The sequence below is a fragment of the Magnolia sinica genome, chromosome 8 (genome assembly GCF_029962835.1).
Source record: "Magnolia sinica isolate HGM2019 chromosome 8, MsV1, whole genome shotgun sequence".
NCBI lineage: Eukaryota > Viridiplantae > Streptophyta > Magnoliopsida > Magnoliales > Magnoliaceae > Magnolia > Magnolia sinica.
Window position 1 is genome coordinate 46,887,518 of NC_080580.1, and position 16,129 is coordinate 46,903,646.

A 16,129-nucleotide genomic window follows, 5' to 3' on the forward strand; every position below is an offset into this window, starting at 1 on the left:
TGGAGGTTGATGAAGGTTGGAGGGTTGAGATTGGAGATGAGAGGGGTAGGAAGTGAGCCATACACAAAGTTCTCTCTCCTTAGTCTTTTTCTCTTAGTTGTTAGGAAAAATGGTAGAGAATGAGTGGAATATGGGAGATATAAGGAGAGAGGGATGGGTGCGTAAGAGGGATGAGAAGAGAGGTATGGTGGTGTAAGGAGAGATGACATGAGGGTTGACTTATGGGGGGTGAGGTGGCATGGGGTATGGGTTGCTTGTCTTTATTGGTAAGAAAGGGATGAGAGAGGCATGGGTTGTGTACTTGACTTGTGATTGATTGATTGATGTGATGGGTTGTAGAGATTCACTTAGAATTTGCAATGCGCAGTGTTTCTTCGAGATAAACATGGGCCCACAACTCTTGGCTTAGGTATCGCATCGGTGCGCAAGACGTGGAGTTGGAACCGCCGTGATGGTGTGGTCGTAATGGTACAAGTCTCGGATCGAGTCGACTCAGATCTATGGGATGCGACGGGGTTGCCAGAATTGTAGGTCATGGGTTGCCAGAACTCGATGGGGCGGATCAAATTGTGTCTAGGGAACGGTACGGACTAGGATACGGGCCTTACAGGAATCGCGTTCGGTCTCACTAGTGCTGATATTAGGACCTTTCGTAACCTAGCTACTAAGGCACATGCTATGGAATTGATGACTAGGAAAATGTAGGTATTTAGCTACGAGATAGCCAGAAGAGGGCCTTAGAAATTGATTACAAATGTAGTCAATCACGAGAAGAAAAACCATGATACAAGAGAAATAAGAGGAAAAAAGATAAAAAGGAAGGAAGAGTCAAATCGTCTTAGAGGAAGATTTTATGATAAAAGATCTAGATTGCTGAATTCTCATGAGGGTTTTGCATTTGAGAAAGAAGGCGTAGTCCCCATGATGAATCAGTTGCTTAAGGCTGGTATAATCGAACTACCTCCGTCTAAGTGCCCTGAAGAATCATCAAAAATAATAGAAAGATACTTTTGTCATTATCACTGTTTGGTAGGGCATCCGATAGAAAATTATTACACGTTGAAATGCATAATATAGAGAATGATAAATAGGGGCGAGATAATAATTGGAAAGGAGGAAGAGAGAGACAGAAGAACAATAGTAAATGTACTTACTATGCGAGAGAATTCTCATGGAAGAGCGAAGACAGAGCATCAGAAAACAACGGGGAAAGTTGCAGTAACTACATTATGATCAGGGAAGAAAGTAGCTAGCCCACCAAATTCGAAGGCTAAAAAACTAAAAGCGGAAACAAACAAGAATTACTCCAGCAGCAGCAATGACAAGAAAGAAGAAAGGAAGGAAACAGGGAAGGTGACTTATGACATCGTAAGTCACCTGAAAGGTATACCAGCTCGGTTAAGTGTTTATGATGCCCTAAGATTGTCAGAAGACTCTCGACAAAGTTTGATTAAAGCCTTATCTGACGATGACATTGGAGAGGCATTGCTGACAGAAATGGAGAATGAAGAGCACAGAGAACATAAAGATTGTATGCTAGTCGTATCCTTTTCTGACGACGACCTAACTTGTGATAAGTAACACAATAGGCCGTTGATGATCGTAGGTCATATTCGCAGTAAGCAGGCCAAGCGAATAATGCTTGATAATGGGTCTGTAGTGAATCTATTACCACTAATAGTATTGAATGAATTGGGATATCTCCGCTCTAATCTATGCCCTAGTGGAATGATGATACAGGGCTTTAACTAAGTGGGGAGCGTGCGCTTGGTAAGATTACAATAACACTGAAAATAAGAGAGTTAACTACAAATGTTGTTTGCCATGTTATAAATGCAGTAACAACATATAACCTCCTTTTGGGAAGACCGTGGATGCATTGGTATGGCATCATACCTTCCACCTTACACTAGTATTTCAAATACTGTAAAGACGGGGTACAATACAAAGTACTAGCTGACGCAAGGCCGCATACAGAAGCTGAAGCCATCTTTGAAGATGCCAATTATTACGATGGATTCACCAGTGAAGAAGAAAAGAGGAATGATGAAAACAAAGCCCCAGGGAATGCTTGCATGGAAATAATGAGGGAAGAAAAGAAAGAATCATCTGGGATTGTGAAAGCAAGAAAGAAATTTTACTTCATGCCAAAGCATCTACAATAGCCGGGACAGCCACTGTTAACATTATTATCACTGGAACTATTAGAAATTTTGTAGTCAAATTACAAGATACCACTACCGTATACTGAAAGAAGCAAACCATTTTCGATCATTCTAAAGAGATTTCACGTCAAGTCCAGCACAAGATACCCAGAGCCGATCGAATTTTATGCCCCTTCAGAAGTAAAAACAGAAGAAATGGTTGACAATAACATGAGTCATGGGAAATTGACATCCGAAGATCTTAAGAAGTACAGTCAACCTAGCAGGAAAATCATGAAGAATATGGGTTTCGACTATGAAGAGCCAACTGGCTTAAACTACGGGAAGGGAATTCAAATCCCGATCGGAGTCAATCAGAAAAAGCGAGAGAAATTTCAAGGATTGGGGGCAGAATCTTCAGTAAATATGGTTATGGTTGACTAGACAGAGGAAGCAGATTCTGAGATGGTCAAGAATCCTGAGACAACTCTAAATAGATGGAAGACGGGGGGCAATCGACAATTGATAGCTTGCGAGAAATAAATTTGGGCACGGAAGAAGAATCGTGAAATACATTCATAAGTGCCAGCCTCCCCGAATAAGAAATCAATCAGTATGTCAAACTCTTGAAAGAGAATAAAGACGTCTTTGCTTGGACATATGCGAAAATGCCTAGTCTAGAACCGTCAGTGGCAATGTACCGATTGAACATCTTTAAAGACAAGAGGCTAATTAAGCAAGCACAAAGGCGATTCCACCCAGATCTAATCCCCTTGATAGAAGAAGAAATAATTAAGTTAATAAAAGTCAGGTTCATCAGGGAAGTTAAATATCCTAAGTGGTTATCGAATATCATCCCAGTGAAGAAGAAGAACGGGTAGATCAGGATATGTGTTGACTTCAGAGACCTAAATGAAGCCTGTCCGAAAGACTATTTTCTGTTGTCGATAACTGAGTTGTTAATCGATAGTACAACAAAATATGCTGTCATGTCCTTCATGGATGGTTATGCAGGTTATAACCATAGAAGAATGGCTCCTGAAGATGAAGAAGCAACAACGTTCAAGACTTCATTGGGAAATATTGCTATAAAGTCATGCCATTCGGTCTCAAGAATGCGTGCGCAACATATCAAAGGGCAATGCAAAATATATTTCAAGACATGATGCACAAACATGTTGAGTGTTACATGGACGATTTGGTAGTTAGATCAAATGATCACAAAGAGCACCGCGGGCATCTGGCTTCAGTCTTCCATTAACTCAGAAAGAAATAGCTAAAGATGAATCTAGTTATATGTGCCTTTGGGGTATTGTCAGGGAAATTCCTTAGTTTTATCATAAGACGCAGGGGAATCGAGATCGATCCAGAAAAAATTAAGGCCATTTGAGATATGCCACCCCCGAAAACGTTGAAAGAATTGAAAAGCCTATAAGGGAAATTGGCATACATTCGCCATTTTATTTTAAACTTGGCAGGAAGGTGCTAGCCATTTTCTCATCTGACGAAGAAAGGAACGGAGTTTGTATGGGACAAGTCTTGTCAAAATGCATTCGATTCGATAAAGGAATTGTTGAAACAACCTCCAGTGTTAGCAGCTCCTGTAAAGGGTAAACCTCTTATCCTATACATATCTGCAGCTGAAAATTCATTAAGAGCCTTGTTGGCACAAATGATGAACATGGGAAAGAAACAACGCTTTATTATCTGAGTTGAACTCTAATAGGAGCAGAATGCAATTACTCTCCGATCAAAAAAGCATGCTTGACATTGATATTTGCGGTCTAGAAACTAAGAATTTTTTCCTGTCCCACGACATAATCTTAATATCTTGAGCAGACCCCATCAAGTTCTTAATGACATGGCCGATGTTATCAGGAAGATTGGCAAAATGGATGTTGTTATTATCAAAATATACGATCACTTACGAGCTAGCGCAAGTAGTTAGGGGGTAGGCAGTGGCGGACTTTTTGGCAGCTCATCTAGTGACAGATAATGAAATAATTTCTGATGAATTTCCTGATGAACAAGTCTTGATGATTGAATCGCCAAGCTCATGGCAGATGTTTTTCGATGGCGCATCTCGAGCGATAGGAGTAGGTGCGGGAGTGATATCTATCACCCCTTAAGGCGATTTATTACCTTATTCCTTCACATTAGGTATGTATACACAAATAATGAAGCTGAATATAATGCTCTCATCATCGGAATGGAGATAGCTGGCGAAATGAAGATAAAAACACTATGGATTTTTGGGGATTCCAAGTTGATTATAAATCAACTAACAACCAAGTTTGAAACAAGAAAGCAAGAGCTTCTGCCATACTGTCGAAAAGCGCAGCAATTGCTAGAACAATTCCATCACGTCGAAATCAAGCATGTGTCGCGATGCGAGAATGCAAAAGTAGATGCTTTGGCTACCTTAGTGGCAGCTTTATCTTGTCCAGATCGAAGCCCACTGCAGGTGACAATAGAAGAAAGAAGATTTTTGCCCTCATCAGAAATTATTAACGAAGTCGCTGAAGCACTCCCCATATCATGTCTGGAGGTGAAAATAGAGGATTGGCGTAAACCTTTTGTTGATTCTCTCAAATATGATATCTTGCCAGAAGACCAAATGTTGAAACAATAAGTTAAGCAGAGATAGAAAAGATTCATTATGTGAAATGAGATATTATACAGAAGATCTTATAATGAAATTTTGCTACAATGTCTGGATGAACAAGAAGCAATTTGAGTATTGCAAGAAGCTCATTCCAGGGAATGTGAAGCACATCAAGCTGGATGAAATTTATTCCACTGAGTGCATTAAATGGGATATCATTGGCCCACAGTGTTTAAAGATGCTATAGATTTTGTAAAGCGATGTCACGAATGTCAGATTCATGGGGATATCGTACATATACCTCTCGAAGACCTTCATCAGACAACTGCTTCCTGGCCTTTTACTACATGGGGACTCGATGTTATTGGTCCTATAAATCCGCTGTCATCCAAAGGAAAGCAATATATACTGGGAGTAATAAATATTTCTCTATATGGATAGAGGCAATTACATTATGAAATGTCAAAGAAAAGGATGTTGTCAATTTCATCCGACATACGATAATTTATTGTCATGGTATCCTGAAGAAAATCATCACCAATAGCAGTACTCCTTTCAAGAATAGGGGCATGGAAAAGCTATGTCTCAAATTCAGTATTCATCACTCATTTTCGACACCCTACTATCCACCCGCTAATAGATTAGTAGAGGCATTCAATAAGACGATTGTGAAAATACTAAAGAAGACAGTGACCGAGAATAAGCGTGATTGGGATGAAAAGTTGTAAGAAGCTCTGTGGGCCTACAGGACTACTCACTGGACAACAACGAAAACTACACCATATTCGCTAGTTTATGGCATAGAGGCTGTCATTTTGATTAAAACACAAGTCGCCTCACTCAAGGTAGCAGTGCACCAGTCGATTACAGATGATAAGAATGCGAGAATAAGGTTGACAGAATTAGACTTGCCCGATGAAAAATGACTAGCAGCTCAGCAATGATTGCAATTATATCAAGCAAGGATTTCCACTACCTTTGATTAGAAAATTAAGCATCGGTCTTTCAAGAAAGGTGACCTAGTTTTGATGTTGAAGAGGCCGATAGTAGTCACCCACAGAATAGGGGGCAAGTTAGACCCTAAATGGGATGGTCCATACATCATAACCGGAGTATATTCTAATGGGGCATACAGAGTAATAGATCAGGATAGACAAGGCATCAGTATACCGGTCAATGCTCGCTTTATCAAGAAATATCATCCCTGACAAGGGAAGTGGTTTTGATCTATAAGATTATCACAATAATGCTTGTATATTAAAAGGGAGCAATTATGAGTGAAATGATGAAACAACCTTAAAAGGCAAAGCCTTGTATTCTTTCTTTCATATATGAATAAAGGGTGAATTCTCAAGCATATCAAGATTAAGCATCAACGACTATTGCTGAAATCAACAGCCATTGCTGTCGTCACTAACTGTCTATCAAAATTGTTATCATCACCAAGCTAATTCAATATGAAGACGGATATTGTCAGAACATTATCGGTAATGACAAGCAACAACGATGTATCAATTATTGATTCACCATTCATGGCAGTGGGATAGCCTATACGGCCAAGCACATATGAATCTTATGACAACAATGACAGCTCATCATTTAAGGTAGCCTAGTTAAGCCCTATACGACCAACTATGTATAAGACCTATATATTATTCGAGTAACGGTGAGAAGCCAGTGACAATAAAAAGCCCATATAGGCCATCACATGCATACCCATGTGGGCAGCGGACGGAGATAGTGACTAAAAGCCTTAAAAGGCCAAAAAGTCCTCAACGGCTAGCCACGTGTTAGACCAATGACGTCTGTATAGCTTCCGATAGCATCACGAAAGAGTTTGAAAATACCCTCCTATGAATGGGTCCGAAAAAATATGGGGAGCAGAATAAGACCCCCCAGATCCCTGCCTTGATTTCAATAGTAACTCATCAGGAGAGGGCCTCTCTAAAATACCCCCTCATTGATGGACTGACGGCCTTGGATTTGGTACCAAAGGTAGCCTTACGTGCCTCGTGAACTCTAGAAAATTACTGCTACCAACCCTGTGTGTAAATCCCACTGAGTTCATGGCCACAGTAGCTTCACTAGGCCCCTCTGATGGATCAAGATTTGTGAACTCCCCGACAGTGATAAGCCCCGTGAACTCGAGAGAGTTATAGAGGCCATTCACATAAGACCTAACTCCAACTACTTATGAGTCTAAAAAACTGTGATTCTCCACTACTCAAGAGCTTAAACTGTGTGACTCTACTAACTTCAAAATAGAAGTAGCCCTGCCCACTAGAATAAACATCACATAGGGATGCGTTGTGATTCATAATTATGATAAATTGTAGATATAATAAAGCATGATGATCATGAGAATATTGCATCAACATGTATCCAAAATCAATGATTGTATTGCGAAGAATATGTTTGTTTTGAACAAAGCATTGAAATTCATCTGAAAATTACAAGACAAAAAGAAACAAAGAAATTTACATGAAAAGGCAATGTTTCTATAACTCTTCTGGCATGCCTAATGCTATAACATATTTTTATAAATTCTCCTTCAAATGAACTTGTGTTGTGGCTTGGGATTGTTCGGTCTTGAGGATAATCTTAGCTTGATTAGGAATGCCTGCTAGTTCTTACTCCATAGAAGCAGCCATTTCTTCAATCTTCATCTGCTCAGTCTTCTCAAATTTAGCGATGCGAGTATTAGATTCGATTTCTTCTTTGATCTTGTAAATATTTGATTCCTCTTCTTTCTTTTTCATTTCAAATAAAGATATCTCTTTTTGCAAGAAAGTGATATGGTTCTCGAGAACTACTCTGTTATTATCAGAAGCTTTTAATCCATCGTGAAGAGACTGATTTTCCTCATTATAATTGGATATTAAGGCATCGACTTAGGAAATCTTCTCCTTAAGAGATATAAGCTCTCGTTGGTGATCCAAAATTTTCAAAGGATGACTGTGTTTCGCACTGACTCCAAAGCATTTATAGAATTTTAAAATTGAAGCAAGGAATCATACAAAGGATGAACGTTAATGTGAACTAGTCTTCCTGAATGTTCAAGGACAGCTAAAGCACTGTCCAAGAAAGGCCATTGAGTAGGGTCCCTGAAAGCGTTCATAATGATGGAGATGGCATTTTTGAAGAAATAAGCATAAGGGTTCACACCTTCTCCAAGGAAATCTTGTCAGAAACTGTAGCTACAGATTGGAACCCTCAGAACAACTTGAGGTTGGTATGATTGTAGCTGAAAAGAAGAAGCACAATCAGAAATATGGGAACTGGATATATAAATATTTAGTAATATAAAACAAGGAAGAAAAGAGTGTACCTTCTCTGGGGGTAACTAGAGAAGTGGTCCGAACAGAAAGAATTCCTGGTTCAAAAGATGTGGGCATGTCTATAGCCACAACAATGACGTTAAGAGAAAGTTCACAGGCCCCAGTACTTGAATCTAAAGTCGTCGGAGTTGGGACATTAACCAGATCAAAAAAGAATTCTAAACTTCGAGCTACCGGTTGGATCGAAGGAGGATGCATAGTGGGAGATTTATCGGCGTGAATAGGAACATCAAATATTACAGTAACCACTAGCCGAACCTGTGCAATGTATTGGCTCACATCCACACTTTGAGGAGAAAATATATTTTCTGCTTCTACTTGAATGTTCGATGGCGGGACTTCTGCTTCTCTCGATGTAGACACTTCTACTATCGTCGGAAGAGTAGTATGCGCAATTGCATTGGTGGTCTCTATGATGCACAGAGAATATGAAGCATCAAAAGAGATGAAAATATTCACTCTAGGAGAACAATCGGACCCTCCATAGTTGAGTTGTTCCTCTTTGAAAGAAGCCACCCTGATAGGGGAGGAAACATCTAGGTGATTTGGTCAGATTTCAAGGGGCAAAAATTTAGCCCTGACTTCACCTTCTTCTTCAATGTTCACCTCAGTGTCCACTTCTTGATTTTCATCTAACAAAACATCCCCTTCATCAGTTAAACTTATGGAGGAAGATGTTTCATTGATTAGAGTGTCTACTGAATAGTTCGACGAGCTATCATCTTCTGAGATGGCTTGCTTTCCTTTATAGACAATCTTCACAGGGAGAAGATGAGCATCTCGAACAGGAGAAGGAAGTTGCTGTGCTAGAACTTATCGAGATAATGACTTGGCTCATGAACGAGTCATAGGGGAAGTGGTAGCAGCAATCTGACTGGCGGCAGGAGAAACTACAGTTGTTGTATGATCTACAATGGGAGAAACTACAGTGCCGGGTTGATCTTCTTTTTTGTGAGTGGGAGAGGAGAGAATAGCACCGGGAGTTTCAAATTCATCTATAGGAGTGGCTTGTCTTTCCCTTTACCTTATAAGATCGAGGGGAGATCCAAAAGCAATCCACCCCTTCAAAGTGTTTGGCGACTTTAGCTCTCTGATAAGTTTTTCTATAGAAATTTTTCGATAGAGCTGCCCTGGAGTAGCTGCGGATCTTTCTCAACAAAAAACTTGATCCCTTGTTTTGATTTGTAATTTCTCAGCCTAGGAGGGGGAATCCAAATGGGATGGTCAATAGGAAAACAATTGTGCACCAGATAATAATGGTGTGACCACCAGCGCATCCAAGAATATGAAGCCTGCACTCGGTGATTGAATCTTGGAAGAAGGAAATGGGATTCGAAGTTCCTGGCTAAGAGTTGCTTCCATATTAAAGCCCAATTATATGGCCAACCCCATAACTTCTCATCGTTCAGGTAACCTCCTCTCCAGCTTGGGGCACAGCTTGATCGTAGCCAAATTGCCTAGCGAACCTACTTGGATAGTAGGGTTCTCTCTTAAATTCCACTCCTTCCCGCATGGGCAAGCTACAAGAACGAATACTGTAAAGTCTCAAAGAAATCCGTACAAGGACTCAGTACCACCTCAGGCAGGACTACCCAAGGACCGCATCCTGTCGAATAAGTTAGGAGGAAATTAGTTAAGTACTAAACTAAATAATCAGTGGATTAAGCTTGGGCCACCATTTCCATAAATGAGAAGGCCTAAAACTATTAATACCACTGACTCAATGTCACTTAAAGACCTAGGAGAAATCTCAAGAGCCTGTCACTCTCGGGAGTACATTGAAACCCCGTATCGGACCTAGACCACGTGTCGAGGGTCCGATGACCGTGAAACTATAGGACTATATTTGTCCTATTGGGCTTGACAACCATCGTGAGAATTAAGCCCAGATTGTGTCCAGAAATGTACAATATGAGCCATGAGTAAGGTGTGTGAGAAACGTGAATACCTTTAGAAAATGAACCAAAACTTAAGTGAATTGGGTTGTTCACTCTTACTCGAAATTGAGGATTTCAGACCATCAGTTTCTGACCAAACTCACCCATAGGGAAAGGAAATTTCCCTGTAGATATCCATATAACTGTGGCCCCCGATTGAGTAAGTATGACCGTTGATCTAACACCGGTCCTCCACGGTCTATTGGCTTATCCGATCGCATCGAAATCATGTCCTGTCATAAATCCGTTGTCAGGGAACATACCCTATGATGTTGGTGAGTAGTGGGCCTCCCTGTGAGCCCTGTTTGTCAAAAATAGCTGCCCAAAGGGTATAACCTATGTATATAGTGGTCCTGGGGCCATTTGCATCACTTCTGGGCTTATAAATAACCCTTATTTCACCCCACCTCTCTCATATACGAATTTCATCAAACCCTAGGGGAGAGAGGAGAGAAAAGAAGAGAGAAGAGGGAAGAGAGAAGAAGGATCTTGGGAGATCATTGCAGGAATCCTCCCACGATTTCACGCACCAAATCGCCTCCTCGTCGCACTACTGAATCTCTTTCAGTTACGATTTGGGTAAGAAAACCTAACCCTAATGTCATTGTAGAGATCCAGGTTGATTGTTTCATCAAACTAGCTAACTTATTTTGTTATTTAGGTGCCTAATGTTTCATTTTCAGAAACATAGAGTTTGGACCGAGTCCGAATCGATTATCTCGACGAAAGGCGCAGACTATAAACGCTTAGGTTATGGTTATCAATGCTCTCATGTCAGCTAATGATTTATGCCTGACTTGATTGCTGCCATATTGTCTTAAATACGCTGATTTCGGTATAATATACATGTATGAACTGTGTTGAGTAAAAGATGCATCCCATATGTTTGTTGAAATGTTTGAATGAACATTTAAACATGATTTGTGCTTGCCATAACTACTGATCTAGGATTCATCATTGTCATATGCGTGCTAACCTCTCTGTATAAGGAATTGCTAAAATATATGTTGTAACTAACCTAGTCTATATATTTGGCGAATTATAGTCAAAGTGTTTGATGAATTGTCTGAACGAGAAATTGTTGATGATTTGTATTTACTAAGAGTAATAAGATAGGATTTCAAATTTCCTTATTCATATGCATAGTTTCTTTCATGTAATCAAACTTGTCTTTACGCAATTTATGGATAAAATGTAAGTGTTTGGTAATATGATCAATGTGTTTGATGAAATGCTCAAATGAGGAATTTATTTAGATTATTTGTAAAATGCTGAAATGATTATGACATGTGTTTATTTACTACTCTTGAGTAAGATTGGGGCTACAACGTAGCCCAAGTAATCAGTAACAGTCCCTGTTCAGGTGGTCGAATTAGTCTCACCACATTGGGTATACTCGAGGAATCCGGGTTACATGATGATTGTTGATAGTGGTTAGGCCACGAGGGGTGCTTATGCGCTTCATGTCGATTAAGTTAGTGTGTGCCTGTACTAATCGAATTTGCCTAACAAACCAATTAGCCTATTATGTGTTTACCATGTATGGACACAACTGATTGAATCTAAGGTACCCCTCTCCAATGTAAAGGCCCACTTCAACCATGGTACCACGATCCGCTAAGACACATGAGCCGGGCATGGTGGTATGGGACATTGTGTTCAAGGTATCGGCGTACGTTGGGGTGACAAGCCTCCCCGTAGTGTCCAGTGAGTAACTAAGACTCATGAGCTGGGCATGGTAGTATGGGACACCGTGTTCATGTTGTCGGCCTACGCTAAGGTGACGAGCCTCCCCATAGTGATTGCGAGTATAAACTTTTAAACTTGCCTATTGACTACTTTTTATTAGGAGTGATGACTTTACAACTTGCCTATCGTATGTGCTTTACTATGAGTGACGAACCTAGATGAATCCTTCGGTTCAGGTCATTGATATAAGGGAAGGTACCCTAGCTTCCCAAATATGCTGTATGAATAAGCTTAATTAATTACTTGGCTAACATGACCATGCATCGTGCTGCATTAATTAGGAGTGCATTAAAGGCGATGAAGTTGCACCGGAGGAAATGATGTCATATGCGAAATAGGTTGTCGGAGTCACTTGTGAGGGAGCTTTGATGCGAGGGCATACATCATTACTTGCACTCCATTCCTACATCAAAAAGAGTAGTTAGGAAGTGATTGTTATGATTGCCTTATCATTACTGCTTGATTGACTTGATAACATGTTAACTTTTGCCTTATAACACCACTGAGTTGGCCACTCACTCCCACTCTCGGACGGTGTTTTAAAACACCAACTAGAATCTGGTTTAGATGTAGGTGCTGATGAAGTCTATGCAATGGAGCAGGACTTTATGGATGAGAAGGAATTCTCCTACTTTTAATTATCGGGCGGGTCGATGTAGACCTCGTGCTAATACGCAGGGAACACTGAGATATTTGGCTTAGTTGGACACCTTACCTTTCCACATTTTGTATATTTTGAAATAATTCATGTATATATTAAACACGGTTATGTACTCATACTCTGGAGGTTTGTGAAACACCCACATGTTTAAATACATATGTTTCAGACTTCCACTTGCTTAATTTAATTATATCCGGAGTATGATATGTTGTTTTAGTATAATCCCACTCATGTTTAAACTCATTAATATGGGCAAAATCTGAACATCATTATCTATATTGCATAAGTGATGTGCTGGATCTCGGGAGTAGAGCTTTTCTCCACCCTCGAAATTTAGGGCATTACAAATACAGAGCATGAAAGTTCTCTTGATGGGCTCCAAACTTTCGTTGTCTTCAACCTCTCAGTCTTTAACTTAATGAGTCAAGTAAAAGAGGAAGAAATTGATGGATTCTGTATTTTCTATCTTATCAATGATCCATTCGTGCGTCTTTTTCACCAACTTCCGTCTGAGGTAATACCACAAGGGAAGGCGTTCAGGGTGAATGTAAGCCTTCTCAAGGTCATCGTAAGTCTAGGGAAAGTATACTCCAAGCTAACCTGAGAAGCAGTGCCATGGAGTAAAACAAGATGTAACCCCAATTGTTGGGCTTGAGCAATGCGCCGTAACATTTCCAAAAGCTCTATACAACAAACATAGGACGAGAGGGGCCAAAGAATACTTCTTGCCTTCTGCTATGGCTCCTGCCACTACGAACAGAGTTGGTCGAATGGAGTCTAACCATTTTAAAATGGGTAAAATGACCAAACTTAGCTAGTATGCCATGAAAGCAGCTAATTCCGTTTCAGTAATGAAATTGGCTGGACCTCTTATCCTTCTACAGGCAGCTTCCAATTTCGGTGGGTGATTGCTAGAAAACCTAAAAAGAGAAGAGATATGAGAAAAGGAAAAATGCATGAAAATGTATTTGAAAGAAGAAGGGAAGAAATATTGAAAACATTTACCATAGAAATTGTGAGATATGTGCAAGCCACTAGAGTGGGGATATTTTGTGAACATCAGGGAAATGAGACATTTCACAAAAGTGTTCGATTGTGGAAGAAGAGATCTGAGGTGTTCTGCCAGGAGCGACATAAGCGACCTCTTCGTTGTAGGAATATATTCATCCAGAAAAGATCCAGTGATGGGAAGGCCTGCCATCCTATGTTAATCCCATAAAGTAATGATCACTTCGCCAACTGGGAGATGAAAGGAATTCATGGCGGAAGACCAATACTTCAAGAAGCCCTTATAGATCAGAGTGTCCTTGTCAAAAGAAATCAGAGGTGGCTTCTATGGCTGCATATATAGTCGCTATAATGAGAACTTCCTTGTATTTTTGCAGGATTACTTTGGTCCACGAACTATAGAACTGATAGTGAACCAAGAGACCATGTGTCCTGAATTCATCTTTCCCCCACAAGGAATTGCGGTCAAGAAAACGCTGCTGGATTGTTTCGAAATAGTGGGTGGGATATATAGAGTGAGGATTGTAGCATGATGTGAGAAAAGGCATATACAATACTTGCCCGGTCTTTTGAACCAGACACTTTTCTGTGAGATAGCCTTTGAGAATTCTTAGCTCTTTTATAACCCAGTTTGCCACGTATAGAAGCCGATTATGTGTCATATGATCAGATGGTTCGCTCTAAATCATAGACAAGTGATGCTAAAGGTGCCGAGGGATGGTGATGGTCTCATCTTTTATAAGGACTTCTAATCTTGATTGCATTTACTTAAGACTTGATCATGTTCCAAATGTTTTAATAGCGTCTCTTGTTATGTTCTTGGATTTTTTCTTGAAAGATTTCATCTTTACTCTTTCGCTTCTTCTTCTTTGAAATCGAGAGAGGAGGGGAAGATTCAACAAGAGCAGGATGGGAATTGTTTGTCCGAAAGTTAGCAGCAGGTTTCAGCCAATTCTCCCAATCAGACTCTTGACCCTCTATGGGTGGTCCTTCTATCTCTCTCATTAGAATGACAGTGCGGATGGGATTAGATAGGCGCTGGATTTGATCAGAAAAGTTAATTATCGATGGGGTTGGTGCTTTGAAAAAAGAGGAGTAGCCTTCAAAAGATCTGGCTTTCTTTTAAGGATGAGTTTTAGATGGCTGGGGTTCTGACGATTCAGCGGCATGATGGTTTGGAGAAGTATGAGGTCTCATGGAATGGGCCATTGGAAGAGGAGAATGTAGTAGACGAATCAAAACACTTGGAGGAGTCCGAAATCTGCAAGGGTCTTGTTGTGCGCAGGAGCACAGTTGTGCATAAAAGCTGAGTTATATATAAAAAGTCCTGTTGTGCGCAACAGGTGGTTATGTGCAAGAATATGTTGTGCACAAGAGAGAATGACGCGCAAAGGAGGAGAGCTGCAAAGTAGGAATGAATGAAATGAGGGCCTAGGAGGGTTTATATAGAGTTTTCCAGGCCAAGTTGTGCGCAAGCACACTTGTGTGCAGGCGCGGGTTGTGCGCAAGATGCATTGTGTGCGGATTTGAAATTGCGCACATTAAGAAAAAATGCAAATCAATTAAACTAGTAAAGGTTGATCCCACATTTTCTTGTTTTGTAGATAAAAAATAAAAAATCCAGGATCAAGGGGCCATTTGTTGAGGCATAGAAAAAGGTCGATAAAGATAAAAGAAAAAATCCTTCCTGAAAGAGGGTTGTGGGCCACACCAGGCTGGTCATCGCACAAAGGTGGTCCGCACAAAGGTGGTTTGCGCACAAAGGTGGTCCTCGCACAAAGATGGTTCGCGCACAAAGGTGGTCCGCACGCAAAGGCATGACCGCACAAGTGGGGTCAGCACATAAATGGGTGATCACACAATAGGGCTGGGCACACAATGAACATGTCAAGGTGTTCACATGTGCGAAAGGCTATACATACCCCAACATCCCTCTATAATTCATTCATTAGAGCAAGATTCAAGTAGAGGAGAGAGATCCAGACTTCAAAAGAACCCAGGTATCGTCCGCACATGTTGTGCGGAACATGGTCCATGGGGCGCACAACAGATGAGGGCGCCCAATCGATAAGGGCACACAACTGCTTGTGGGCGCACAACCCTTCTGATGAACAATGGTTGTGGGCGCACAACCCTCCTGTTGGTGTACCATTCTCCCCGATGGGCGCGCAATGACTTCGTTCATGTCAGGGATTCATTGATGAACAATCAGAGATCAAAGAAAACCCTAATTCAGATTGAAATATCGAAATACTTTCTCTAGAACATGGAATCATTCAAAATAAATGGTGTTCCAGCACATTAATACTGTTACATTGAAGATCATGATACAATAATAATGAACGTCTAATATTTGTACTATGTTTATGTAAATGTTTTACTTTGGAATCAAAGAAGATAAAGGATGTAAATAAATTCAGAACGAATGAATATTGTGATTGTTCTCTTTATTATTCTTTTGTTAACTATTGAGTAAAAACTAATTCCCCCAAATCGAATGCATTTGTTTCTTATCAAAACACCATCACCCTACCATGCCCAAGAGACGATTGTGAACAACAGGATTTACCAATCTCATAATCTCAAAATTATAAAAGAAGATATCCAAAGCTATCACAACATCTATTATAATTTGAGTCATAATAAATCATAGAAAACTGAAAATATTCCTTTAATATCAATCTATA